Source organism: Tympanuchus pallidicinctus, unplaced genomic scaffold (genome assembly GCF_026119805.1).
Source record: "Tympanuchus pallidicinctus isolate F22 unplaced genomic scaffold, pur_lepc_1.0 scaffold32, whole genome shotgun sequence".
Classification (NCBI taxonomy): domain Eukaryota; kingdom Metazoa; phylum Chordata; class Aves; order Galliformes; family Phasianidae; genus Tympanuchus; species Tympanuchus pallidicinctus.
The window spans coordinates 76703-102867 of NW_026294750.1; the positions used below are offsets into that span (position 1 = coordinate 76703).

The 26165-nt window shown below is 43.2% G+C and overlaps 1 long non-coding RNA gene across 15 annotated transcripts; it reads right to left on the reverse strand.

The window, feature by feature from the left end:
- Positions 1-3662: 3662 nt before the first annotated feature.
- Positions 3663-24700, reverse strand: LOC128088045 (uncharacterized). 15 transcript variants are annotated; one of them, XR_008210136.1, is made up of 11 exons: positions 18231-18729; positions 17563-17696; positions 15102-15257; positions 14576-14631; positions 13902-13980; positions 9066-9322; positions 7327-7428; positions 5689-5948; positions 5345-5557; positions 5149-5260; positions 3663-4813 (listed from the first exon to the last, which is right to left on the reverse strand). It is a non-coding gene; the product is annotated as an uncharacterized LOC128088045 (long non-coding RNA). The 15 variants fall into 15 exon arrangements; XR_008210144.1 differs by lacking the exons at positions 3663-4813; positions 5149-5260 and adding exons at positions 20816-20944; positions 23153-24700 and having other exon boundaries at positions 5267-5557; positions 18231-18296; XR_008210138.1 differs by lacking the exons at positions 3663-4813; positions 5149-5260 and adding an exon at positions 23153-24700 and having other exon boundaries at positions 5267-5557; positions 18231-18461.
- Between the last annotated feature and the right edge of the window lie 1465 nt (positions 24701-26165).

The following is a 26165-nucleotide window of genomic DNA, read 5'->3' on the forward strand; positions in this document are numbered from 1 at the left end:
GTCTGAGCATGGGATCATTTGTGTGACGCGTTGTTGTTGTGATGGACTAAGAGCTAAGATGTTTTTAAAGACATAGGAGCTTTTGTGTATAAGAGTTTGGTATGAATAATAAAGTTTCTGGGTTTTTACTCGGGGGGATGCAAGTTTGTGGCATTCTTCCATTTTGTTTTGGATGGTGCTTGTCTGAAAGCTGCGATATGCTCATTTCTGGTTTGCAGATAAGGCATTTTTAGAGCAAGCTGATAACGCACCAAAGTCTCTGAAACCCTAAAGTTGTGGTTAGCATAAAGTTTAGGAAATTAGGTCACCACTACCTCACTGTTCTGTTGTGGTTTTTTAAATTATTTTCTAAATTTTAAATCCTGTCACGTCTCCTGTAGTTGCCGCTGTTGCTGTTTCACCAGTAGAACCCTGGTGAAGATGGACGGAATTCCAAGCTGGCAGCTTGAGGAAGCTTGAGCCTGAAGGCCTGAAGCTTCAGAGAGGTGACTTCACTGCATGAAGGCAGGAGAGAAACAGCTGTGCAGTGTGATTTGGGAAGGGAACGTCTGAGTGCAGACTCATCTCTGACACTGCAGCAATAGATTGGATCTGGGATCAGAGTGTTTTGCAGAGCTCCTGGTAGGAGTTGCTCTCTGGATCCACAGCTCTGCAGTTATTTGCCTTCTGGAGATACACATTTATTTGGATTAACTTCACAGGGAGCCTAGACAGTGCCAGCTGAGTCTTGGCTAGCTGACTGTTGGATGTGTAAAACTACATGGCATAAATTTGCCCTCACAGCTGTAAGTAGTGAGGTGAGAGTTAAACTCACCATGGGGAAAAGCAAAGATGGGAATGCCTGCCTAAAACCAGTCTGGAATTTGAGTGTGGTGAGCACGTCCCTCATGCTGGTAACTCTAAACGCAGTGGTTGCTTTGATTTACTATTTGTTTGTCACAGTAATGATCCTTGTAGGATCAGTGATGATCCAGGGCACTGCCTGCTCTGCACAATATGAGGAGTTGGACTCCATGCGCACAACCAGGTGGTTGCATCCAAGATGGAGTTGGGGGTTAAAATGATGCTGTTCTGTGTTGTCTGAGATAGCAAAGAAAATGCAGTAAGTAATAGCCTGCTTGCTGGAGCAACGTGCTGCAAGGCACAGACACATGGCTGGTGCTGGGTATGTGTGCAAGCTGGAGAGAGAGCAGTGGTGCTGGAGTTGTGGGAGTGGGTGTCTCATCAAACTTGCACAGCAGTTGCCTGGTAGATGATATTTTTTTATTCCTTCTGGTATTACTTTGGTACACAGAACTTCCAGCCAGAATCAGAGCTCTGAATGTTCTTTTTTGAACTCTGTTAATACAAAACTCTCTCACTTCTCTGCTTTCTTAACTGGTATGACAGACCAAACTAACCAACCCCTCTGAAGCCCTAACGCTCCTTTTGCAGCTACTTCAGACCTCTGCCATCTCCCATTGCTTGTTTCTGTTCTGGTGATTTGGTCTGTGGACTTCAACGAGCTTTCAGTGATGCTGTTGTTGCTGTTGTTTTTAAAGAGGGAATGCCCAAAGGGTTCTGCTTGCACTGTGATCAGGAACAGGTCAGGGGTGTTCCTTGTTCTCACTTGGCCCCAAGTATGAGGTGAGCTGCTTTCTGCAGGAGCTGACTGGCATCACACCCAGTTGCCTTTGGTTCCCATTTACTTGTCTTATGACTGATTCAGAAAGAAAAATTGGAGTGGTGGGGCTGGGTCATGTATTGACAGTGCACCAAATAACAGAAGAGATAAATGGGCAGGGCACTGCAGGTGCAAACTTCTCTTCCTGCCATTGCACGTTTTTGTTATTCTGGATAAGGCAGAGCACCCCAGCCTCATTTGGGGTCTGTAGGCACAGTTCTGATGGAAGAGGTAGCAGAAGGGCTGTTGGAACAGTGACTGTGGTGTTTTAAAGTAGCAGCTGAGCACAAATGTTTGCTGTTGAGCTTCTTGGGAGAAGGGGCACAGGCTGATACAGCTCCCACAGTGCTTCTGTTAGCTGGCTTCTGTTGTGAATGCTGAAACCTCAGGCCTCCTGTATTGACTGCAGATTTTCACTTTACTGGGGTATTTGCAATGCATGATGCATCACCTCCAATTCCTCCCCCCAAATGACGACAAAGCTTTGCTCTCACAAAGCAGCTGGCTTCAGCCCCACGGGCTGCCTGCAGCCTCCGATCTGCAACAAACATTCTGCTGCCGGAGAACACTGCAGAGCCAGCTCTGCTCATTGCAGCAGACAGAAAAACATCTCCGTGCTCTTTTGCACTGCTTTCAGAAATGTGACCTTAGTTAACTAGGCTAACTACTTTTTGTAGACAGGAACTGGCTTATCCAATGGTGAGTCATTACTTGTGACTGCTTCAAATAAAGAAGATCTTTTAAATCTGTTTTGCAAACTGACAATAAAATCCTATTTGAGCTTTTGTACAGTGGAATGGCTGCTTGTGCTCTGCCCGCCCAGTCCTGCAAACTGCACCTACACCCACCGCCTCATCCACTTACCTTACCATCATAGCAACATTGTTCAATGCTCAACCTTTCTTCCTCCAGTCAGAAAGGTACTTCAACACATTCATTAAGCATGAGCTTAATGAGATTGTGATTTACTTTGTGTTCTCCTGGTGCTAGGGCATCAGTAAGCAGAGCACTGTGCAAACAAGTCCCCGCAGTTCGAGCAGGATGGCGCCCACAGCAGCTTTGTCTCCTGGAGGCAGGGACAGATGCATCCAGGTGTGAGGTAGGGGAGGGGTGGAACAAGGAGTGGGGGAGGGAGAGGAGGAGGAGGACGGGGACAAACGTGCCATTCATCTTGCACACCTTCCATTATTCGTGAAAGGCTGCAAACTAGAGAGAAGCTGCAGATACACAATTGATCAGTTCACTCTCATGAAACGCTCCTCCATCTTCAGTTACTCTGTCTCATTTCCAAGGCCACAGCGTCCATAGCCCACAGGATCGGGACATCAGGGCCCTAAATACTCTGAGTGTTCATTCAGTGCAGAAATAGAAATGATAGCTGCTGTAGGTTAGCAGTGTGTGCTGCCCTAGGCAGTAATAAGTCTCTAGAGAAATCAAGACACAACGGCTATTGCTTCACAATCACCAGGAAAGCATAAAATCTGGTAATTCACCAAGTGCAATACAGTGCATTAAACAGAGAAATGTAGGAGTGGGAAACAGTTCTGTGCTGATCCAGCTCTGGGGAGGAGGGCATCACTTGAACGTAACAGCAACAAAAAACAAACAAACAGACAAAAGAATACAATAGAAAAATTTGCCTTGCTTGCAAACATAACAGAGCAGAGTGATGGAGAATTTTCTTTTCACACAAGATCAATGGACGAGCAAGAGACAAATAAAAGGCAGCAGCCTGAGTGACAGCTGGGCACAGACAAGTTCCCCTGCTGCTGCTGGTGGCCAGAGCCCACTTCCAGGAGGAGCAGCCAGGAGATGTGCTGAGCTGGGAGTCAGACCTGCTGGAACCTGGGGGTTGAAAGCAAGAGTTGAGATGGTGCCCCAGCTGTGCTGTGCTTCTTTGGGAAAAGAGGCATGAAATTAAAGTTAGATTCCCTAATAGAACACAGGAACCACGTGAAATTCATTGTAACACAACTTCAAAAGCATCACAGATGAAGCATCTGTGGATCACAGGTTTATTTTTAATGACACAGCACTGGAAAACAGAAGTTACAGGTGACTTTTTGATACAGCATACATTATGTACCTAAAATCCTTAAAAGAATCTGTGAAGGTACGCTGCATAAATACTTGTTGTGAAAACATGTTTATTTCTCAGAGATTAACTTTGTCGTGTTTTTTTTATTCAGCCAATTAAATAAAAAAGTATACATGAGCATCATAACAGTTCCCCTTCCAGATTACCTCACTGTAACTACTGCAGCCGGAAGAGGAAACCGAGCCATGCCTTCTCAAAGGTTCAGCAGCTTTGAAAACGATGCCATTCATCATCTCAGAATGAAAATCTCACATCACTAACATGGATACTGTGCAGTGCTTTGGCAATGGAGCAGCTGGTTCTGCTTTGGAATAAAACTGTTGTCTGTAATGCCAGATAGTGGGAGAGCAATGCATGCACTGATGACACTGCACAGCCAAAGCACTGCATGACATTGTTGAGACGCACACATACCCACATGCACCTGCAGACACACGTCCAAGTTCCCATGTAGATACACTGTGCACTCCAAAGGTAACACTGAAAAACGTTGCAGCAGTTAATTATATTTTTTAAACATGTGAAACTTGTAGTAGTTTGACCTCATTACTACAGGATTACTAATTAAGTTTTCTGCAGTGCAACTCAATACAATGCACTGAGTGCAGAGTTCAGGTTTTGCTATCAAGGAGGCTAACTTTGGATTTCATGGGAAAGGACCAAACACAGGATCACCACAGCTCTGGCAAAGCACAAACAAACCCGTTGCCACGTGCATGTGAACAAATGAGGACATTTCTGTTTGTATTTGATTTGTTTTCACGCACTGCCTCAGAAATGGCTAGCTTAACTGCTTGCACTCGTGCTCATTTTGATATGCTTCAACAAGCAACCAATCTGTAAACCATTAACAGCCTGAACTACAGAAAAAGTGGGCTCCTGTGTTTCAAGCAGGTGAAGAGCCCACTGACTGAGCTTCAAACCACATCTGTATGCCTGTGAGAAGAACTGTTCCACGTGGCGTGCGAAGTTCTCTGGGAAAAGTCCTTTATAATCATTTGCATCTCTGTGCTGAAGCCACTCAGATTCCTTAATGCCTGTCAAGCAGCCTCCTGAAAGAGAAAAGACAGAGCATCTTCAGGGTCAGCTCTCTCCCATTCCTTTCTGCATACTCCAGGCCTGGAGAAGTTTTAGAGTCATACGGCTAAAAGAAGTGGTGATTTGTTACATAGCATACTCTGATTTTGCACAGACTGTTTTCTCTGTTCTGCCATGGTTTTGTGAGACTGTGAGCACATTAGATGGCCTTTATCCCACCTAACCTCCAACTGAACTGAACATTGGATAATCAGCCTCTGGAGTCATCCAGTGTTACAGCAAACCTGCATTTGTGCAAATGCACGAGGAGATGTTTGCGAAGTTCTCACAGCAGTATTGGGATACTTACACAGTAAGAGCACAGCACTGTGCTAGAATCATTATAGAATGCCACAGATGAGGGGGAAAAAATCCATGTTTTCATCTGATTATTTTTTTCTGAGTGTTCTTTTCTCTCATTCCTGTATTGACAGAAGAAATAACAGTTCTTGTTTTCTCTGCCATCATAATTGCTAGAAACTAAAAGTCAGTTGATACTCAACAACCTTTTCCAAAAATTCCTGGAAGCTTCAGCCTAAGCCAGATCTTGACATGCAATACTGCAATCCAAATCCATGAATCAAAAGGAAGATTTCCTGTTGGAAAGTGCTGGGTTCTCCTAAGTGCTATCCATTTCACCTGGAATAAAACCCGTGCAGTATTTTTGCAGTGATCAGCCTATTTTCATCTCACCACATGGCTAACTCTGTGCTTTGTTCCTTTTAAGAACAGGAGTCAGAGAAAAGTGATGATTAACAGGGAATTTCTAATTTCTAATGCTGATTCATTATTATTCTACAGACAGGACAAAGAGAGATGGAGTAACTGGCAGCACGTTTTTGAAGCTCACCTTTTGGAAAACCTGAGGTGGGGGAACTGAAGTTTTCTACCATGGACAGAGTAGATTCTGCTCAGGACTGAAGTTGTAATGGATGATGACTTCAACTCAACAATTATGGATAAAAGTTGGAGTCACTGGCTGGGATGAGTTGGCTTTGCACAGGGAGCACAGGCTGACAGCACTAGCTATCTCAGAATGATGGTTTTAGATCAGTTTTGCAGGAGAAAAAAGAACCAAGATCAAATACTCTCTGTAAATCAACAAATTATCTGGTAAGAGAAAAATTGAGTTCTACGGTGATGTGAAACACAAAGGGCAAATATGCACTGAGTAATAAAGATATGAGCAGAATGATCTCAGCAACACAAATACATGGGGCTTCATTTTCTCCATCACTGCACACGATTCACTCCAATGAACACTAATGGGATTTGGATGCACACCACAAGAGAAAAATAATCAATGGATTCACCAAGGGAAGGTTATATAGATTTAATACAAAACATTATAAGAAAAAATAACTGAAGACAGCCTATTTTTATATCCTTAGAGTAGGTTCTGCAAATACTGACAATGAAATCAGCTGAACAGCCCAAGAGGTGAGGCAGCACAGTTTGAGTAAGCATAAGAGGATCTGTCCCTACAAAATGACAAAGTGTCCCAGTGAAAAGGAAAGTAAAAATAATTTTTATTCAGAAGCAATAATAAAAAAGAATCAAAACCCAAAGCAATTACTTGTCTCTTGCATTAAGAGAGAGTTCAGCTTGTCAGCGCTGACAGCATTTGGGCATGTTTTAAGAACTGCTCTTCATTCGGAGCAGAGACCTGGCTGTCTCACTGTGCAGGTCCAGAGCCCAACCTCCCAGCCCCCAGTTCAATGGGATGCTTTTCATCAACACTTCCTGCCACTGCAGCCACAAAGTGGCTCATACAAATTGTACAAGATGGGCTGCTCTTAAAGAGGAGGTAAAAAATTCATTCACTTGACTGCAAATCAATATAATGTGTGGAATTAAATCGTTTAAAAATTAACCCGAAACACGCTGTTAAGACAAAATAAAACATCTTAAATGACACTGAACGGTTAGGCTCTTGCACCAAAGACAAAGCTCAAGAGCACAGCTGTGTGAGGCTCAGGTTCCAAGAGGCACACAGGACATGTAGGAACACCTCTGTGCCATTTGGCTGCAGGACAGAACTGTTGGTGTGCAGTCTCAGTGCTCTCTCTGGGCAAATGCATATTTCCCCAGATCTCCATGTAAAACACTGAACATGTGGGGAAATACAGTCAGTTCCGACCCAGTGTTACAACATGATAGCAGGGTGCACAATTCATAAGCCATCTTCTGTATTCAGCCTGTGTCTGTATGTAAGCCTGTATAAAATTCACTACAAAGTAACATAAAAGAGCCCTAGAAAAATGCACTGAAGTTGGATCCTGTTGGCAGTACATACCTGGGACTTTAGCTTAGTTAGCTGTGCTGCTTGGTCACAAATCAAACCAAGTAAAAGGGCAAAATAAGAATGTTGGTCTTTTCTTAACAGTAAAGGCGTTTTGAACCAACATTTCAAATTAACTATAAAGAGAAGGAAACTGAGACAAATGGAAACATTAGCAAAAGAAATAACTAATCATGTTGTTGTTACCTGATCAGCTGTGGTCTCAGAAGGAATTACTAGTGCAATATCCCCTTGTTTTAAATTAAGCTCATCACTGTTAGCTGCCTCAAAATCATGCAGAGCTTCAACCTAAAGGAAATACCAAATGTACAGAAATGATCAAAACAGAGACACTGTGAAAAAAGAAAAATGTACTCTTTCACTTCTTTCTTTATGGAAATATATGGGCATAGATACATAGTACATTCAAGCTGTTAATGTTCACATCAAAGTTTCTAATCATACTTCATGAAACAGGTAGAGCTTCAGTAAATCTTCCTGAAACTACTGAAAGAAACCAAACCTCCTTTCCCAAGGTTGCAGAATCCCACAGATGCTGCCTCTTGGACAAGTCCTGTTACATTATTCCTACCGTGCAAGGAACTTGCTTTCATTTCCCACTATCATGACTAGACCCGAGGAGAGGGATGGCAGGATTTTGCTAATAAGCTTGGAAAAGAATCACAGGAAATGTCCCTTCAGACCCTTCCTTATGCTGTCTGCTGGATACTGTGATTGATGTAAACATCCCTGGAAATCAGAGTGAGAGGTACAGTACCAGTTTCAGTACAAGACAAAAGAAGTGAATAATGGGAACCACAGCTCCTGTTTGTCCTGGAAAGAACTCCCATTCACTGGCAGACAGGAATGCCAAAAACATCTCTCTGTCAAAGAGGTGATCATTAAAACATTTGTGGGGTTAGCACACTGTCCTGAACAGACCATTTAACTAAATAGCTCTTCCTCCTGAAGAGAGGCACTATCCTAGTTTTCTCAAAGCACAGACAGTTCCGCGGTCACTGCAATAATGAAACAATACAGCATCGAGAACCAGATGGCAGTGGTGCATTCTGCTGCTTCTTACTTATGTTCGACTCAAGGAAGCGTGACAAAAAACAAACGATGAACAACAGATGAGCAGGTCTGCACCAAAACTGCACAATACCAGTCACTCTAACCTTAATGCCATTCTCACTGTTTGCTGAAAATCTTGACCAGTGACCTTGGATCAGAAGGAATGGCATATTTATGGAGTGCTATGGGACTAACTAGTCTGAAGTATGCAAACGATAGCAGGAAGCACATAAAGTTCATCTAGCCTCAAGGAGCGTTTCTCCTGCTCACTGATTCTGAAGTGAAAGAACCTTGTGAACCAGGAATCTCTGTGGCTCTTACCAGCCAAGGAGAGGATTTCCCTGCAGCTTCATTAAGCTTTTCTGCCTGAATACCCTAACAGTTCGTAAGTACAGTAATACTAAGGACAAAAAAAGGACACTTCTACTTCATTACAGTGAATTGTTGAAGTCCCACAGATTTCAATAGGGCTGGAACTTCCTCTACAGATTCTCAGGCCAGAAAAATGCCTTTTTGGTACTGTTAGCAAATGATCGTGTGATATTAGTGACTAAATCACTGGCAGTGAAATTTTACTTAAAAGATTCACTGTCAGTACTGACTTGGCAAGATGAAAGGAGACCTCTAATGATTCTTACAGCTACAGAGGGATATAACCAACAAAATCCAAGTGCAGAAAATATGTTTCTCAAAATTCATGTATGGAGAAGAAACACAACCAAAGGTTGGGTGAGTGCATGTGCATGCAAGCATGTGGCTGTGAAACCAGGCGTCCTTTGGCCTCAGTAAACCATCGTAATGCCTCAATTTTCAGACACATCCACAGAAGCTAGATGTGAAAAGATGTCTAAAAGAACAGCAAACAAGAAGACCTTAAAGAGAAAGCCCAGTGGCATGTCAGAAGCTGTGCCTCCTGCTGATGCAGGCTGATCTTGAGAAGGTGCAGTCTGGATTTCTTCAGTTGGTTTCTGCTCACTTCCAGCTTGGCAAGTTTCACTGTCAGTGCCTGAGTGCCCATCTCTGCTGCAGCATCTTTGGACTCGTTAATGATGACATCATGTTCTTCTCCTTCCCCTTCATTGTTTGATGCTGGCTCCATTACTACTGAAGGGATGCTGCTAACCTTTTCCTAGGAAAAGAAATAAAATACAACAAAAGCAGCACAAGAGTATTTCCCATTTTATTTCAAGTTGAAAAACATGTTTCTTTACTTCTGCTGCAGGTGGGATTCTTACCTCAAGACAGAGAACAATAATTGTGCAGAAAAGTAAAAGTTCTAAGAGCTTAGAGGAACACAAGTTGAAAAGCAGAAGTGACCTGGACCTCTTTCAGGGCTGTCCCAGTGTCTGTGTGAAATCCATCACACGCCAGAGCACCTTCAGGACTGAGGGAGGTTGTTGCCAAGAGCCATGGGACACATTACTGTACAAGACTTACTATGGGATGTTTAAGGGAGAAACCAAAAGCAGTGGGTGGATTGGGGTGATTTGGGGAGGAACAAGTGTGGGACAACAAAGCCACAGATAACAGCATAAATGGGCTGCTTGCATGTAAGCAGTGGATAGTTCAGATGTTATCTGGCCATGTGCTGCACCTGATGAGTGTGGTCTGTCCTATCTTCTCACTAAGTTGCTTGCTAACTCCTCTCCAGGGTGAGGGCTGTCTGTTGTTCTTGCCTGTGTGTACACTAGGCTCAGACCGTGGATTGGAGGGCCTGTGTGCCCATCTGCCAGCTACAGGAGAGATCCAGGTGCCAGCCACTGGAGACACTCAGGTGAGTGGACTTGAGTGTTGTCAGCATGCACATATGAATATATGTATTCTCACTAGTAGATCTCTACCTGCTCAGCCAGAGGTGAACGCGATGAGGCCTCTGGTAATGCTTGTGTTTGTGTGAGTACCCCGTGTGCCTGTCTTTGATTCCCATGGCTGTCTGTGTGTGTACAAATATGTCTGTGTGCTCTGTGTGCGCACTGACTGAGAATACATGCTCATCCTCACTGCTTGTTGGACCCTGGGGCATGGAGCTGCATCAGCCTTGCCTGTGCTGGAGCTGCTGGATCTGGCTGGATTCCTCTAACGCTCCCCACACAACAACATGAGGTACCTGAGAAATATCAATCTCCTTTTCTTCTCCCTGAGGTTTGTCACCTCCAGCAGCAGCCTCCTGTCCCATGGGAGCAGCACCCTCACCAGCTCCTGCTGCCACCACCACACTGTCTTCCACTCCACCGCCCCATCTGCAGCACTCACCACCTGCAGAATAAAAGGAGAAACCTTTCAGGACATGAGCTGTGCATATCAGCTGGAGATATCCTGTACTCTGTGATCTTCTTAGGTGCTGCCGGCCCCTGGCTTTGGTTTCACTGGGGTTTCTCCTGACCCAAGGGGGAAAGCAACACTGGAGGCTGCCATCCTATACCTGAAGCACCATGTAGGGAGCACAGGGGTAGGCTTGCACGACAAAGCTGATTTACAGGCAGGAGAGGGACATTTACAAAACCTTCCTGTCAACATGCAGTAGAGTTTCAGATGGGTATTGCTAGTGTAGGAAAAATTTCTCAAGGCTCATGTGTTCTCACTGCCTCTTCTTTCTCACGCTTATACAATGGCCTCCTTCCACTGCTCTCTGGAACACTTATGGGACTGCATTCTCAGGGCTGATTTGCCTCCAAGCTGTGTGGTGTGAGAAATTCCCTGCAGGTTCAAGGTGAGTTGAAGCTTGGCAAACTGTCCGGAGGTCCCCTTTGCTACTGAAAGTCTGCTCTAGGGAACAGGCTGCAAGTCTGCTCCAGCTGCTGTCTGCAATCTCTAGACCTGGACTGCCTTCGAGAGCATTAGTTAGAGTTCTTTTGAACAGAGATGTGCAACTTGGGCTATGCTAGCTGAAGCAAATACACCCTATAGCTAGATAAAGGGTAGAAATATGCAGATGTCATCAGGTATCAGAAAATGTTAGCCTATAGCTAGGCTCATTTTAAAGAAGAAAGAAACATAAATAAAGACCCAAGTAGATTTGATATGACTGAATCATTTGTCATTAGTCTGTGTTGAAAAGTCAGTATGCATTTTATTTCAGTAATTGGAAGGTGGATAGAAAAGTACCTTCCTGAAGGCCATTGCTAAATCCTTCCTCCAGCAGAGGTAATTTATGTATCACCCCAACATTTGTGTTGGTACACACTGGTATTTTTTTACAGTTATATACTTGAATTAAGTTTGCTGTAGATTCATCTTGAGGCTTGATGACGAAGTTAAATAAAAAAACACATTCTGTCAATTCAATTGGCTTCAGGACATTTTTAACACTAAAGAAAAGCTGTTTTCTAGGTACCAGCATCAAGCTAAGTTCAGCAGAAATTCAGTTCACAGCCTGATGCTCTGTTTCCTCAGTTTGATTTTCCACCCATGAATGAGACTAATGCAGCTCTCTGAGCTCAACTTGAACTGCCTGCATTTGTTCACAATCATTCTTCAGTCACTGTTTTTCAGCTATATCCACCCCTAGTGGCTGACATTAATTGATGTGGTAAATAAATTCTTCTGCAGTCCTTGAAAGCAGGAAATACTCCAGTGTTTTGCAGAAACCACTGGAGAAGTTTTAGCTTGAACTGAAAATTCTGCTAGGGAAGGATGCTCTGCCACAAACAGAAGTATTATCAAAAGATATGGACAAGTGTTGACATCTTCTCCTGTCACTTGTAAGGCATGCAAACCTGTCTCACAGAGTATTACCAATTTAGCAGTCTTGACCCAGGCTAGTACTCAAATAAATGGTGGTTGTAAAAGCCTTGGAAGAGACCAGTATGAAAGGAGGGGAACAGAATGCCTATCAGATTGATTTCATCACATGTGCTTCTAACAGCATGCTGCAGACATTGATCTTGCTGCCTGTTGTGATTAGGATCAACATTTATTTTCTATTTACTGGACTTGTGTAGCCAATTTTCTTTTACGGTGGAGAAGAACTTTAATTTACATGAGTCAGCTCACAAATAGTCAGCATTGAAAGGGTGATGCTCTCAACAGCTGTAGCTGTAACTCACTGAATGCACAGCACATTCACATATGCAGAACTGGGTATTTCCCGTGCCTTAGAATACAGAACCAAAGCAAGATAGATGATTAAAAAATGGCTTTTACAAAAGCATGTGTGCTAGTGCTGAATGAATCTCACTATTAGTATCAAATGTCTTTGATAAAGAAAAAAAAAACACAAAACTAAACTGAACTAAAAAGAGGGAGACTCAATTTCACTGAAATCAGAACAAGAATCCCACACCTAGCTGCAATGGGCCACGTACTTGCAGGTATTTCCTGTCTTCGTTTTGAGAACCAACTCTACAAACCTGTTTTCCATAACAACACACAGACTAAGAGTATCCTAAACCAGCTATCTGCAGAAGTGTTACTGAAATCTGCACAGCCACACAGGAGAAAAAACAAGGGCCATCCAATGTAATGAAGGCTGTGATAACAGAGCCACGTGGCTTTGAGTTGCAGTAAAAGTGAATGCTTCTTTACCCAGGCTGCAGCTGGCTGCATTATACTCTAATATAACTGTCAGCTCAGTGCAGGATAATAACTAATATAACTAATAACTAAATAAGGATAATAAAAGGATCATAACTGTCAGCCCAGATTCAGCAGCAGCAAGAATGAGGCCATGAAGAGGAGGAGAGCAGCCGAGTCTGCAGCTGGGGGTCTGGGAGGAGCTCACTGAGCTCTCCCCATTTTCCAGAGCTGAAGATCTTGCTCCACAGCTTGATTTAGAAAAAGACTGGGTAATTTTTAGGACAGTTAGTCATAATTACAGCTCAGCCGTCTCATATAAGATCAAGAACTAATTATCATGCTTTAGTGAGCACACCAACTGCTTGCAGAGTCTTGGAAGGCTTTTGGAGTAATACTGCAGAACTGGTTATGAAAGTTGCCTCAGAAGGACAGTCCTCCACTGGAGCCAGGATATCAGCTTAGCAAACAGCCTGATCCCTGACAGCATCTCTTCTGCATTCAGTAATACTGCTCCTCTAAGCAGGTTAAACTGACCAGATAAAAGTTACTCTACAAGGGCACCTAGTTTGGAAAACAGAGGAAAGATGTATTTCAAAGGCTTAGCCTTTGTGCTCAGGGCAGAGCAAGGCATTTCTTGGCCCAGACTTGGCAGTGATAAGACAATGCTAGAGAAGCAGTGCAACTCACATTTGCAGCACATCAGCACCAGTAGCTATAGAAACTGGGTTTGATCTACCTCTCCCATCCCATAAATTCTTTTTAGTGTAATTCCCCTGGCTTCTACACAGCAGGCTGGTGAAGAGTATGGCACCAGTGAGGCAGGGCTACGGGTCACAGGAAGAAAGCAGCCTATGGCAGTGGGACCTCATCCTGGCTCAGCCATGCTGCCCAGCACGGACATCTGCTGGCTGCACATCTGGCTTCCCTGCAACACGGGGCACCCTGGGTAGCCACAGAGCATGGACATATCCCAGACTGCAGAAAGGCTGATGCATGCTCACATCAGTGTAACAAACTCAAGCTTGGACAGCTGAGCCTACCATGAAACCAAAACAAGTAGAACACAGTTTACAATCTGCTTGTATATGTTGTGGCACTAAGGCAAATAACATAATCCAACAGTTCATTAGCTCAGAGATACAGATTCTAAGCAATTACCAATGAGGAGTAACAATTTCTTTCTCATTCCCTACCTCTCTTCCTGCATTTAATAGGTAGCTCTTCTTCCTCTGCTGCTCTCCATGCACACTCAAAAACACTACAGTTTCAATTCTGTACAAAAGGATTGAGAGTGTCTTGCTTTATATAAGCAAAATACAACCATACCACCCTTAGATTTCAACATGCCCACCTGAAGAGAAATTAAGTATGTCCCTGAGTTTTTCAGTTGCTTTGTAATTTACCAAATTCAGTGCCAGATTTGTATTTTAGAAAATGAACTTGTGGCATGATTATTTGCAGCTGTGCAAGGAAAAACAAATGATGAATCAAAATTCCTTTTCCTTTTTAAAGATGTTCAGAGGAAGGCTCAACAAACAAATTCAAGGAAAATGTAAAAGCTACTGTGAATCTATGCAGCATATTCTCTCTTTACCACAAATGTCAATAGAAACAGCATTATACCACTTTCTGTTCATGGATCTGTATGTTTTCTGTCCCAAAATATTTATCAGTCAGTACTACTGCAACAGGCAGTTTCTAAGTAGGTCTTGCATTGAATGAGAAATGTTCTGGTACCACAGCTGGGTCACAGTCATATTGTATTGTCTGCACATTGATTACATGCAGATGACATATATATATTTTTGCCACGCTCCTCTTGAAGATATTAAAGCACAACCAAATTCCTGAGGCTGCTCATACATACCTCGCTCTCTTTCGCAGCAATTCCAGTTGTCTCCTTATCTCTGCCTCGATATTCTCCTGGATAAAGAGGAAATATGGTCACCATCTTACTCATGCTGAGGGAATGACTGCAGAGAAACTGGCATTAATCAAGCTTAGTGGAAGAATGGCATGTATGGGATGTGATGAAATGAATGGTGGGAACTAAATGGGACAGCATACAGGGAGTGGAAAGATTCTCGCTGCTATATATCTGAAATAAAGGTAGCTATAAGACAAAAACAGAACAAAACAAGAACACAGCAAAAAAACATATAAAGAAATAAAGCCTGTTAATTACATAATGATCACCACACTGGAAGTGCTAGTGTCAATTTTATGTACTTTTGCTGTCAGTATTCTCATAACAGCACCATACTGGATGAATGTTTTTGTTAAGCAACAGCCCAGAACATTGCTGACCTTACAGTTTTCCAGCTACCTCAAATTTCTCCCACCGAAGACTCAGAATGTTCCCATCATAACCTGCTGCTGCCCCTGCAACTCACCAGTTTGCAGGAAAACTTTCTGGAACACTTCTTCCACACACATTGGGCTGAAACACACGGCAGGGGATTGTTCAAAGAGGTGGGTCACAAAGCTCATCAGTTTGTGCAGAATCACTTTCCTCCAGGTCCATACTCAGCTGTACATGCAGTGGGTGCCTGACATTTAAAACAGCAGACATGTGTCAGTGGCTCTAAATCTGGCACCCATGAAGATGTTCAAGGGATCAATTGCTCTGAACAGTGATGCTCTCCACCCCAAACAATACTTCTTACAGCACAGATGGGATCTAACACAAGATCCTTTCCTACAGAAGCTGTAAAACTGCACGAGTTCCAGGTTTTGGAAGAGAAAAAAATGTACAATTTCCTAAACTCTGTGGGACAGTTGCGCCCCTGCTGGTTTCCAATTCTACTGTAGCATTTTGGGATTCAGCAATATCCCTTCTGCTTGAGCTTGGATTCAGTTCTGGCTATTGCTTAGCCTGGATCAAGAGGTTCAGGTCAACAAACAGTCAAAATGGCTGTAATTCATGTCTCAGAATCACAAGGTCAGAAACAACCTGCAAGATCATCTAGTCCAACCACCCTCCCATTCCTACTAGTACCACAAGCTACTAACCCACATCTCGTAGCTCCTCATCCAGGCGCCTCTTGAGCACTGCCAGGGACGGCGTCTCCACCACCTCCCTGGGCAGCCATTCCACTGCCTGACCACCCTCTGAGAGAAGAAGTTTCTCCTAATGTCCAACCTAAACCTCCTCTGGTACAACTTCTGGCTGTTTCCTCAGATCCTACTATTTGCTTGGGAGAAGAGGCCAGACCCTTTTGCACCACAACCTCCCTTCAGGTAGTTGTACAGTGCAGTGAGGTCTCCCCTGAGCCTCCTCTTCTCCATACTAAACAATCCCAGCTCCCTCAGCTGCTCCTCATAAGACTTGAGCTCCAGACCCCTCACCAGTTTTGTTGCCCTTCTCTGGACACGTTCCAGGGCCTCAATGTCTTTCCTGTAGTGAGGGGCCCAAAACTGAATACAATACTCAAGGTGCGGCCTCACCAGTGATGAGTACAGGGGTCTCGTTTGGAAGACTTGGAAGTGCTTTTCTCTTCTGCTCAGTCTTGGCTTCCTGCAGATTGCAGGATATTTCTAAAGATGCTTTTCAGAGGAAAAGTAAATCTAAGCCCCCTTATAGAAATCTTGTTCACTAATAAATGTTGAGGCTGCTTTGCAAACATGTCAGATTTTGCTTTGCAAATACGTCAGATTTTTCAAAAGCCCTGTAAGGGTGAAGATAAGTCATGCAGATCTGTGTGAGTGCAGGTAGATCAGATCACCATCTTTAGCACTTGTGATCAGACCTCAGTGCTCAGCCTCCAGCTCCACACACCTGCCACAACAAAATTCCTGCACGTTTCATCTGAAATGCCTGCATATCATCTTGTTTAATAAAAGGATGCTGCGTTATATCCAAACTTCACTTCACTCATGTGTTTTCTAAGCTCATCAGGTGCCAGGGCAAGGCAGCTGCTGACAGCAGCATTACCATGCAAACCCCTCACAGCTTTATCCTGCTAAAACTGCAGTGTGACATCACCTCTTCTTTTATACATACAGGATTAATTCTTCTTTCAAGCTGCCAAACCATGCTGGGAAGACCTGATTTTTACATTAATTTTAAAACAGGCTGTAGAGGGTTTTAAAAAGAAAAAAATCCCACAAGCTTCAACTGCAAAATAGAATTATTTCTTACTCTAGCAAAGCATGCATGCTTGCTACAGCATGTTGCTCTTTTTTTTTTTTTTTTAACAGGAGAGGTAAACAAATATTTCTATTGCCTCATAAAAGCTGTGTATCTAATGGTAATGGCAAGTTGGTACAGAAACACTTTTCTGACTTGTACTATTAAAAAGTGCTGAATTTCTTAATAAGCTGTATTTAGAAGTCAATTTGCCTTCAGAAATGAGCACTGCTCTATGTCAGGAATGTGTTTGTCCCTACCCTTCTCTTTTCAGTAACCTGGAAACTCTTTCCCATAAGAATTCCATCAACCAAGCTTACAGCTTGGGCCTCATTCCAAAATTTGATGCATTCATACATATACTTTTAAATGAGGGCTCGTTTCAAGCATAACTGGAAGCAAATTTTTTGGGAAAGAGAAAGGTTAGGAGAGTTGCCCTTACTTCTTCAGGACTATTTTGTACTGGTAAAGTTAGCAGCACTGATCTTTTGATTAGTTAGGAGTTGGGATGGTAAGGATGACTGAGTTTTAGCAGGGAAGCACGGCAGTGCAATGTTTATTTTTATGCCATGCTAGGCATAAATGTCTAGTAAATAGGATTACTGAAACAGTGCCTAAGTAATGCTGCAGTTCCATAAACAGAGTGCAATCTGCCTCTGCTGACTTAGAACAGAAGAACACTGTTCTACATCAGTTCTCCCCCATTTTTGAAAGAAATATTTTACCTTTAAATGGCCTCATACTCCAGTGCTGTACCTGTACTTGGCTCCACGCTCAGCTTTCAGACACAGCTGACCACTCTTCTTTGCACTGCTCTCCCAGATCATACAGTCTGCAGTTTGGGTGCCACGAGTTGTACCTACGGTGGGATTCAGCCATCATTAGACATCTCTAAGCTGAAGGCTCTTTCTTGGCCTCTGTCACTGTTCAGTGTCTGAGAGAGCTTCCAGCTGGCAGTTTCATATGTGCCCACACAAAGCTTTGAAAATCACTGTGTTTAGCTGAGTGTCTGACTGATGGAATGAGAGAATATTAAAGTCCAGGCAAGCATCAGACCCAAAGCACAGAAAGGCTCTTTCCAAACCAAGGAGCATCTGGAAGTCAAAATAGCTGATCTCTGAGTAATGCTGTGAACTCTGGGTGCAGCATTTCACAGATAGGACAACAAAATAACAAGACTTGCTACGATTTCTCTTTGTTCTGTATACTTGTCATCTTTGCCTGACTTTGAAAAATTGACGTGGTGAGAGGGATATTATTATTTGAAACTGAAATCAATCAGTGGTTAATAAACAATATCTTTTAGACTGCATCCTTTGGATTTTACATACTATGGGAAGAAGAAACAAAACAGTTTCTGTGGACAAAAGTCCACACAAGAAGGACTTCTTACCATTTGCTTCAGCTCTTCTGCACCACGTGGTGATTCTGTCCCTCTAACTGTGAAAAATTTTGTTCCCTGAAACCAAAATAAGAATCAATGGTTGCCAGCACCTAACAGAAATTTATTTGTTCTGTGGCACCGATGGATCACAACAAGGACATGCAGTAAGATTCCATGCAGCAATTAAGATGAGCTCTTGGAATGAAGTGTTTGGCAATGCACTTCAGGCTGATTATGAAACTGTAAGTAACAGAACCCAAAACTCCTGCGCAGGGAATTGTACCCTGTTCTCTGCACTACCCCTCCTAGTTTAAATGAGAGCCCTACCAGAAAACTTACTCAAAGCTCCTGCAACAACTAATGACTGCCATACATTCTACCAATTAACGTGGCTTGACAGTAAATTCATCACAGAGAAATCGTGCTGAGTAGGGGCTGTCACCACAAACTTGAAATTACTAAAATCAATAGAAGATTCCTATCAGAAAGATATTATTAATATTTTTCCACTCCACTTTTAACTCATTAACACTTTAACTCAAGTCTTAAGTAACTCATTTTAAGTCACTCACAAAGTGAATGAACACTGAACTGCTGCTGAGAAATGACATGCTTTCATATTCTGCATCTCAGTGAAATGTCCTCAGCTTTGATCACGGCTGTTGTTAATCCTGATGTTCAAGACTGTCCTTTGCAAGTCCTGGAAAGCAATTCCTGGAATCATTGCCCCTCAGAGCCAAATGAATAATTCTACTTCTGAATTTTTAAGAAATCAACACGGAGCTCATTTTCCTAGACATCTCTTCCAAATTGGTAAAGACAACTTTGTATTCTAAAGGTAACAGAAAATGAAAATAAACCCAGTCAGAACTGTCTGACTTCTATTTAATACCTATGACTTCCTCCTGGATTGCCACTCACTTGCCCCTCTCTCACTGTCTTCCTCTCCAACAGCTCTGCAGCCATTTGGAGCATGAAAGAACACGGACTGAGAATGCCTCAGTGATGGTGAGGCAGCAAAACAGGTCACAGGACAGGGCCAGTGAACGGATGAGTGGTGCTGCACCTCAGCCTGCCATCTAATTAGCACTCAGACAATGAAGATTTTGGAGCTTTGTCTTCGTACAAGAAAAGCAGTTGGCTTCCTTTTAGAAAAAAATATTTCCGTCATAATTTTTCTTTCCTGTCTGAAATCCTTACAGAAAAAACAAACTCAAACCATACAAAAACAACCTTATAAGCTTCTCTGATACCTGTTCTTCACTTTACTTACTGCCACTCAGTAGAGTGAGTACCAGAAGAGACCTCCTGACCAATGACTGATGTCCCATCCTTCCTCTACTCACCATCCTTTCTTCTTTATTCCAAACCATCAAATTTACTCTGCCTAGCCATGGAGGATTTTTGACAACGATCTGTTGGAACAACGTGCTTCAGATAGGCAGCTTCATTGTTTGCTTTGCTATAGAGTGGACAAGTTATTACAGTGATTTAGATCAACTCAAAAGAAAACACGCATGGGGAAAAGCCAGATCTCTGCAGACCATGGGGCCTTTCTTTGTGTCTCTTATTATAAGAAGATGATGCTGAGGTCACTCGCTCTAGGGTTTACTATAGACATGAACAAGGAGTAAATTAAAATTAAACACACGCAAAATTCATGATTTAATTAGAATCAAGTCCAATTCATAATTCTAAGGAACACATTGGCATTGCTTTCCTCTACCGTTACGATGCTGCTCTCACAGGTAGGAATCCAGAGCAAATAGGAAGGATTAGACAAGGACAGGGATCATCCTCCCTCTCTCTCAAAGTTCTCCAGAACAGCATGCAGAAAACTGTCCCCATTTCCATCTACAACAAATTCTTTTTACCCTGTTAGGAAGATAGGAGCAAGGGAGAAATGATAACCAGGCAGGTGCTGCAACTAAAGCTCAGCCTGCCTTTTCATTTCATTCACATTTGATACCAGTTTTTAATCCAGTGACGCAGTTGCAACTATCCAGGCAAAATCATCTCTCTGTCCTTGAGAAGTCCTTTAAACTACAGCTGTACTCCAGAGCCTTCTGCTGCACACAGTTTGCGTGGTATCATGAGTGGCTTCTGCAGTGGTCCAACACCACCAGCACACAACCAACCTGACATTGGTTGAGTAGAGCATCAGACCATTTCCAAGCTACTCTTCACTTCTGTTTGTACGCTTTCCTAACGCTGTTCCCCTATGTTAATAAATGTCACAATCAGGCTTGTAGTGCCGGAGCTATTGCCCCTAGCAGGAATGTGAAACACAATCAGCTCCACAGAAAGATCCATGCAAGGCTATCTGCATATCTGAAAACCTTTTGTTGATGCTCTGCACTGACCTCTGACTGCCTGTAAGACCATGCAGGTGAACTTCCAGCTAAAATGCGAGTCTCAAAAGGAATGACATTTTGGGACCAAAAGTTGCTGGAGAGGCATGCTGTGACACAGCTGAACGCTGACAAAACCAGCCATGATGAGGAACAGAGGGGATGGCTGAAATACAGCAGGCACACTCACTGTGATGAGAGATGGCCCAGATGAGGCTGGGAGATGGGGGACAGATCACTCACCGCAGCCTGCTCTGTTGGCTCATCTGGCTCAGCAGGGATGGCCTCCTTTCCCACAGCAGCAGGGGTTTCCTCCACCTTGACTTCCCCAGGTGGAGCTTCTTCAGCCTCAGTCTTTTGTTTTACGGATTTCTAAGTAAACAGTGGAAAATTTGTTGAGGAGCACATGATGGTGGGCAGGGAAGAAGGGAATGGGAGCTCTGCCTGGCATTACAGTGCTGCTTCACTCCTGGCAGAATCAGTGCCAATGGCTTTGCCAGGAAGAGGACAGCCTTACATTACTAATGATCATCTACAGAGCATCTTCATTCTCAGTGTTCTGCACAGAAACTGAGTCAGTCCTACATCCCTCTCTTGCAAGGAAAGAGAGTGCTAGCTTCCTGAACTATTGAAAGCAGCAGAAATGGGGGAGAAGTACTCAGTTTGCTCAGAAATGCTCTAGAAAGTGAGGGCAAAGTGAGGAGTGTCCCAAATTATGATTTCAAACAGGATTTTTTAAAATTATCCCCTATCCCCCTAATTCCACTAGTTCTCAGACAAAAAGATCCCTTCTCTGTTGAAGGTAAGAAACACATTGCAGACTCTGTTTTCACATAGGCAATTACTAACTATATGAATTCTGACATCGAACATCATAGAATCATAGAATGGCTTGAACTGGAAGAGACCTAAAGACCATTCAGTTCCAATCCCCCTTCTACAGGCCACCCATTAGATCAGGATTATCAGGACCAGAGGCACCCAGAGCTTCTCCAGGCAGCCTGTTCCAGTACCTCACCACCTTCTGAGTAAAAAAAAGTAATCCCTAGTTTCTTTTAATGCTTATTGCATCCTGAGATCTCAATCACCTACAAAGCTTCCGTTTATGGGCCATGCTTCTTCTGCAATTCTTACCCTCTAAAATTCTGGCCTATGCTTATTCTTTAGGAAGCATATCTAGTAAACATCACCAGTCCTGCACGATGTTTGGTCCTGCAGCAAAACAGCTCCCAGCAAAAGTGCTGTTTCTGCTGGGGACAAAGCCTTGCAAACACACACAGCTAAAGGAGAGAGCTGCAAGCTGTGCTCAGCATATTGCATCTATAAAGGTGGCTGACTCAGCCAGATTAAATAACCCCAGTAGATCAATTTGCCATGAACACATTGCTCAGCATAATATGAACCTCAAAAGCTATCCAGCTGCTTTGCAGTTGATAAGATGCAGCTGCTCAGAAGGCCTTCTGTAATGAAGAGACATCTCTGAAATAATTCAAAATATGAAAATCTGCTCCCTGACATTTTTCAGAAAACGACAACAAAACAAAACCAAACAGAAAAACCCACCACCACACCAAAACATATCCTTTCAATTCTTTCCTCATCTATTCCTTTAGCAGGCTTATTTTTAATGAGGTATAGAGAAATCTGCCTAAGCACCACCTTCTGGATTTGGCAAAGAATAAAGAAACATTCATTATAATACACCACACTGTGCAGAATATGTCTTGTGTGATAATACCAGTTCCAAGGACTTTCACAAAGGAAAAACAAGATTGTAATGAGAAACAAAAGGCAGGTTTATCCCAGGTCAGATGGCTAATGAGTTTCCTGGGCCTTAATACTGGAAGGAACTTTCAGGCTTAAAATCAGAGTTAATGTGTTACAATGCAGATTGCACTGATGTGCTGAGTCACTTGTGCACAAGCAGTCTTTAGGCTACTTGCCATCTGAACTACAAACACAAATACTCAGAATGCTCTCACGGTGCTCAGTGACCAAAGTCACATCAACAGACAGAATCACTCTTCTGCTCTCAGTAACAGCAGCGTTCACCCAGCAATGCTGCCACTCCATATCCTTCATTCAGGCTAACTGGATTCAGCAAGAGGAGCCCAGAAACCACCAAAGTATGATCACTATCAACAATATTCCCCCCCTTAAAAGATGGTACCTACTAAAATATGGAAGATAGATAAAGCTGCAGTAATATTAGAGGTATGTGTACCAACAGCACACGTGAGCACTTCCTTGCTGTACACTGGACCAAAGCACTCATTCTTGCTTTTCTTAAGTGCAATAAATAAGTGAACTGACTGTACCTTCAAAAATTAAAAGTATCTAGGCAACCTACTTTTCCTTTTTTGCAGTGCTATCCTAGTGAAAGACTTTCAGAAAGTACAGATTTACAGCTGCAATGGTATATCCACCTATTCTTTCAGGTCAAGATTTAATGAATTAGAGGATGGAAAACACCCATGTTTTTGTACAAAGGAGCAAATATTTTTGTACAAAGCAAAAAACAGTACCCTTTTTTTTACACTCTTTTTTTTTTTTAGAAAAGAAGCAAAATCCACCACTTACAGAGTCTCTGTCACATTCTCATTTGATTGCACTGTAAATGCAGCGGCATCCTACCTGTAGAAAATAAAAACAACACAGCAACAATATTTGGCATGGGATGTATCCAGTAAAGACCTGATTTTTATGGCTTACTCAGGCATAACCATCAGTAGCTGAGCTTGGATGGAAAATCGATAATCTAAATAGGCATGAATATCAATATTAAAGACCTTCCTTTTTCAAAAGTGTTCCACAACTCTAAAATGTTTCAAGTTGTTCAAACAGGTGAGGAATCCTTCGCTGAATAGAAGTGAATTGCAAGGACTTTGCTTCAGGCACACTGCACTTCTGAACAGCGAATGCCAGAAGTTTATTTTGCCAGACTGCACTGCACAGGGAGTGCAGAGCTCAGAGTTCCTTACACATCCTCTGGACTCTGGGCTTTTATTTGCACAGCACACACTGCTCAGTAATTAGAGATGTGAAGCTTCGCATGCATTAATTAGAGAAAGTGGTGGCAGCTTTGTATTTTAGCCCTTCCTTCTGAATACTTTACTAATGTAAAAGGCCTGGAGCAAAATTAATAAGCACTGAAAGACTCGTTTTCAGCCTTGCAGATGCCCAGCTTTTTTGTGTGCATATCTAAACAGTGGTGTGCAGAGCATGCTGTGGGTAAGCCAGCCTCTGAATGGTGCTGGAATTTAAGAAGGCCCCAGATTATCTGCATTATCACTTGGGATGGGGGCCCTGAGGTTTGAGAGCGTAAGCGTGCACTGCACTGCTGCAGTGCCTCATGCAGATCCTCAGCATTATCACAGCAGTAAATAAACAACTCAGATTTAACTCCCGGACTAAAACATATGTTAGGTGAAAACAACATTGCAGAAACAAATAAAGCTCATTTCATGTATAAATGCATAAATACATAGAGCCACTGAACAGGTGTGAAAGCTGTGAAGAAGCCATGCTTCACAGGCTTTTGAGATTGTTAGAAAAATCCAAAAAAGAGAGCAAGAAAAATACTAATCCAGTTCTTTCACATGGAAAATAAGAAGACAGTCCTGCTAAGCTAGTGGGAGTTTTCCAATAAAATTCAGCTAGGCCAAGAGTGCCAAGAATATTAGCAACCTTCTAGAAACATCCAGGAAGACTTTCTGAGGGCAGACAAGTTCAGGATTCGTGTCAGCAGGACATTACTGTGTAGCTGGTCTGCAGAGCAGAGTTTTCAAAACTGTGCAACCAGTCTTAATCTCTTCCCAACAAAACAGAAAAAAATTCTCAAAATTTGCTTGTTTCTAACCTGTGCAAATCCATTAAATGCTGTGCTGGATGCCCAAGTAGAAGTGAAGATCAGAACAAGTCATCATTTGTTTACTAAACGAGAACATGGATACAACATTTCTATTTGCAAAATAAAATAGGCCAGACATAAAACGAAAGAAATAACAAAAGGAAGGGCAAGGCAGAAAAATACTTGATGACAGTGCTATTCGATAACAGATTTCACAGGCTTAAAGAGAACACCAAAATGAATGAAAAAAGCACAGTGACTTCAGTAGTTTTATAAAAAGAAAAAAGAAAAGACTGGAGATGCATTTTAAATTATAAAGTACAAAAGCTGTGAGACACCATGTGCCTTCACAGTGTGAAGCTTCATTCACCTTCCTGAAATGCATTTCTGCCAGCCTGCTTCATTACGTGACAATTTTCCTGGAGGTGGTAAGGGAGATCTGAGGGAGGAAATAATGGGGTTTAGTTGGAGTCTAGTGGGGGATATGGGGTGCTGCTGGGGACTATGGAGGTCTGTGAGGTTTGGGGCCACCTATGGTGGAGGAATAAATGAATGCATTCCACAAACAGGTCTGAGGAGGTCATTAAGGGGTTATGGGGTTCTGTGGTGGGCTATAGGGTGGCTACTGAGGTCTTGCAGGGAAAGTATTGAGGGAGGTATTGGGGCTCTGAGGGAATTATGGGTGGGCTGTACTGGAAAGATAATGGGTTACCTTGGGGAAAGCAAGGAGCAGCCTGGGCCATAAGAAGGGACACCTACAGGAATGTGCTGTATCTCCTGCTGCCATCCTTGGGCTGTCATCATGCTGCCCATCCACAGCGCACTTTGAAGGGCAGCAACCTTGCAAGAAAGAACAGAGAGCAGAGAGCTCTGCTGTGCATTTCCTGTTAGAACAGAGATGAGCCGCGCAGCCCTCGCTCTCAGAACACACCTCTTCTCTCACTAGCTTTCCATTCCTGCACAACACTGTTCAAACCCCTCCTCCATCTCTCCCTTCACAGCCCAATGCGGAGCCTTACCCCAGCGACGAGCTCCAGGCTATTTAATGCTTGTGCCATCATCGGGACCTGCAGAACGAGCCTTGGGGTTAAGAGGTCGGATCAGACAAGCGCTCTGTCTAGCAGAATTCACCATCTTAAACACTTCAAAGAAGCTACTTCTTGAAAGCCCTGAATCTGTGTGACACATCAGTAGATGCTGAACTAAACCCGCAGTCTTCTCAAAAATGGAAGGGCTCTCAGAACCAGCTGGAGGGGGAACAAAGGCGCACGGAGGTCTGACATCTTTGAACAAAACCAGGGCCACAAACACTGAGAACTACAAACACAGGGAAACCCTGCACACACACAGATCAGATGGCATCACAGATCAGCAGCGCTTTACCTCCTCCGCACCAACAGGCTCTGCAGTGCCCAGCATCTGCCAGCGGCAGTCTGTGAGGAACGGCTCTCAGAACACGCAGAGCCACGCAGGGTCTCCTCCTCCTGCTGCTCCAGACACTGCTGGGACCTTGCAGTGAGAAAAGGCTGAGATGCAAAATGCTTGCTTCTTGGAAGTAGAGATTCAGCAGCAGCTCCACTCGTGATTAAGTCCTCCAAAAACCTTCTTCTTTCTTCCTGATCAGGAGACTGGATAGTGAAACCTTCTCCAGAGTCATTATTAAACAATTTCTGAAGCCCAAGGAGAAAACATGTTTCAGATTTAAGACCACAAAACAATCCTATTCTATTCCAATACAACTTC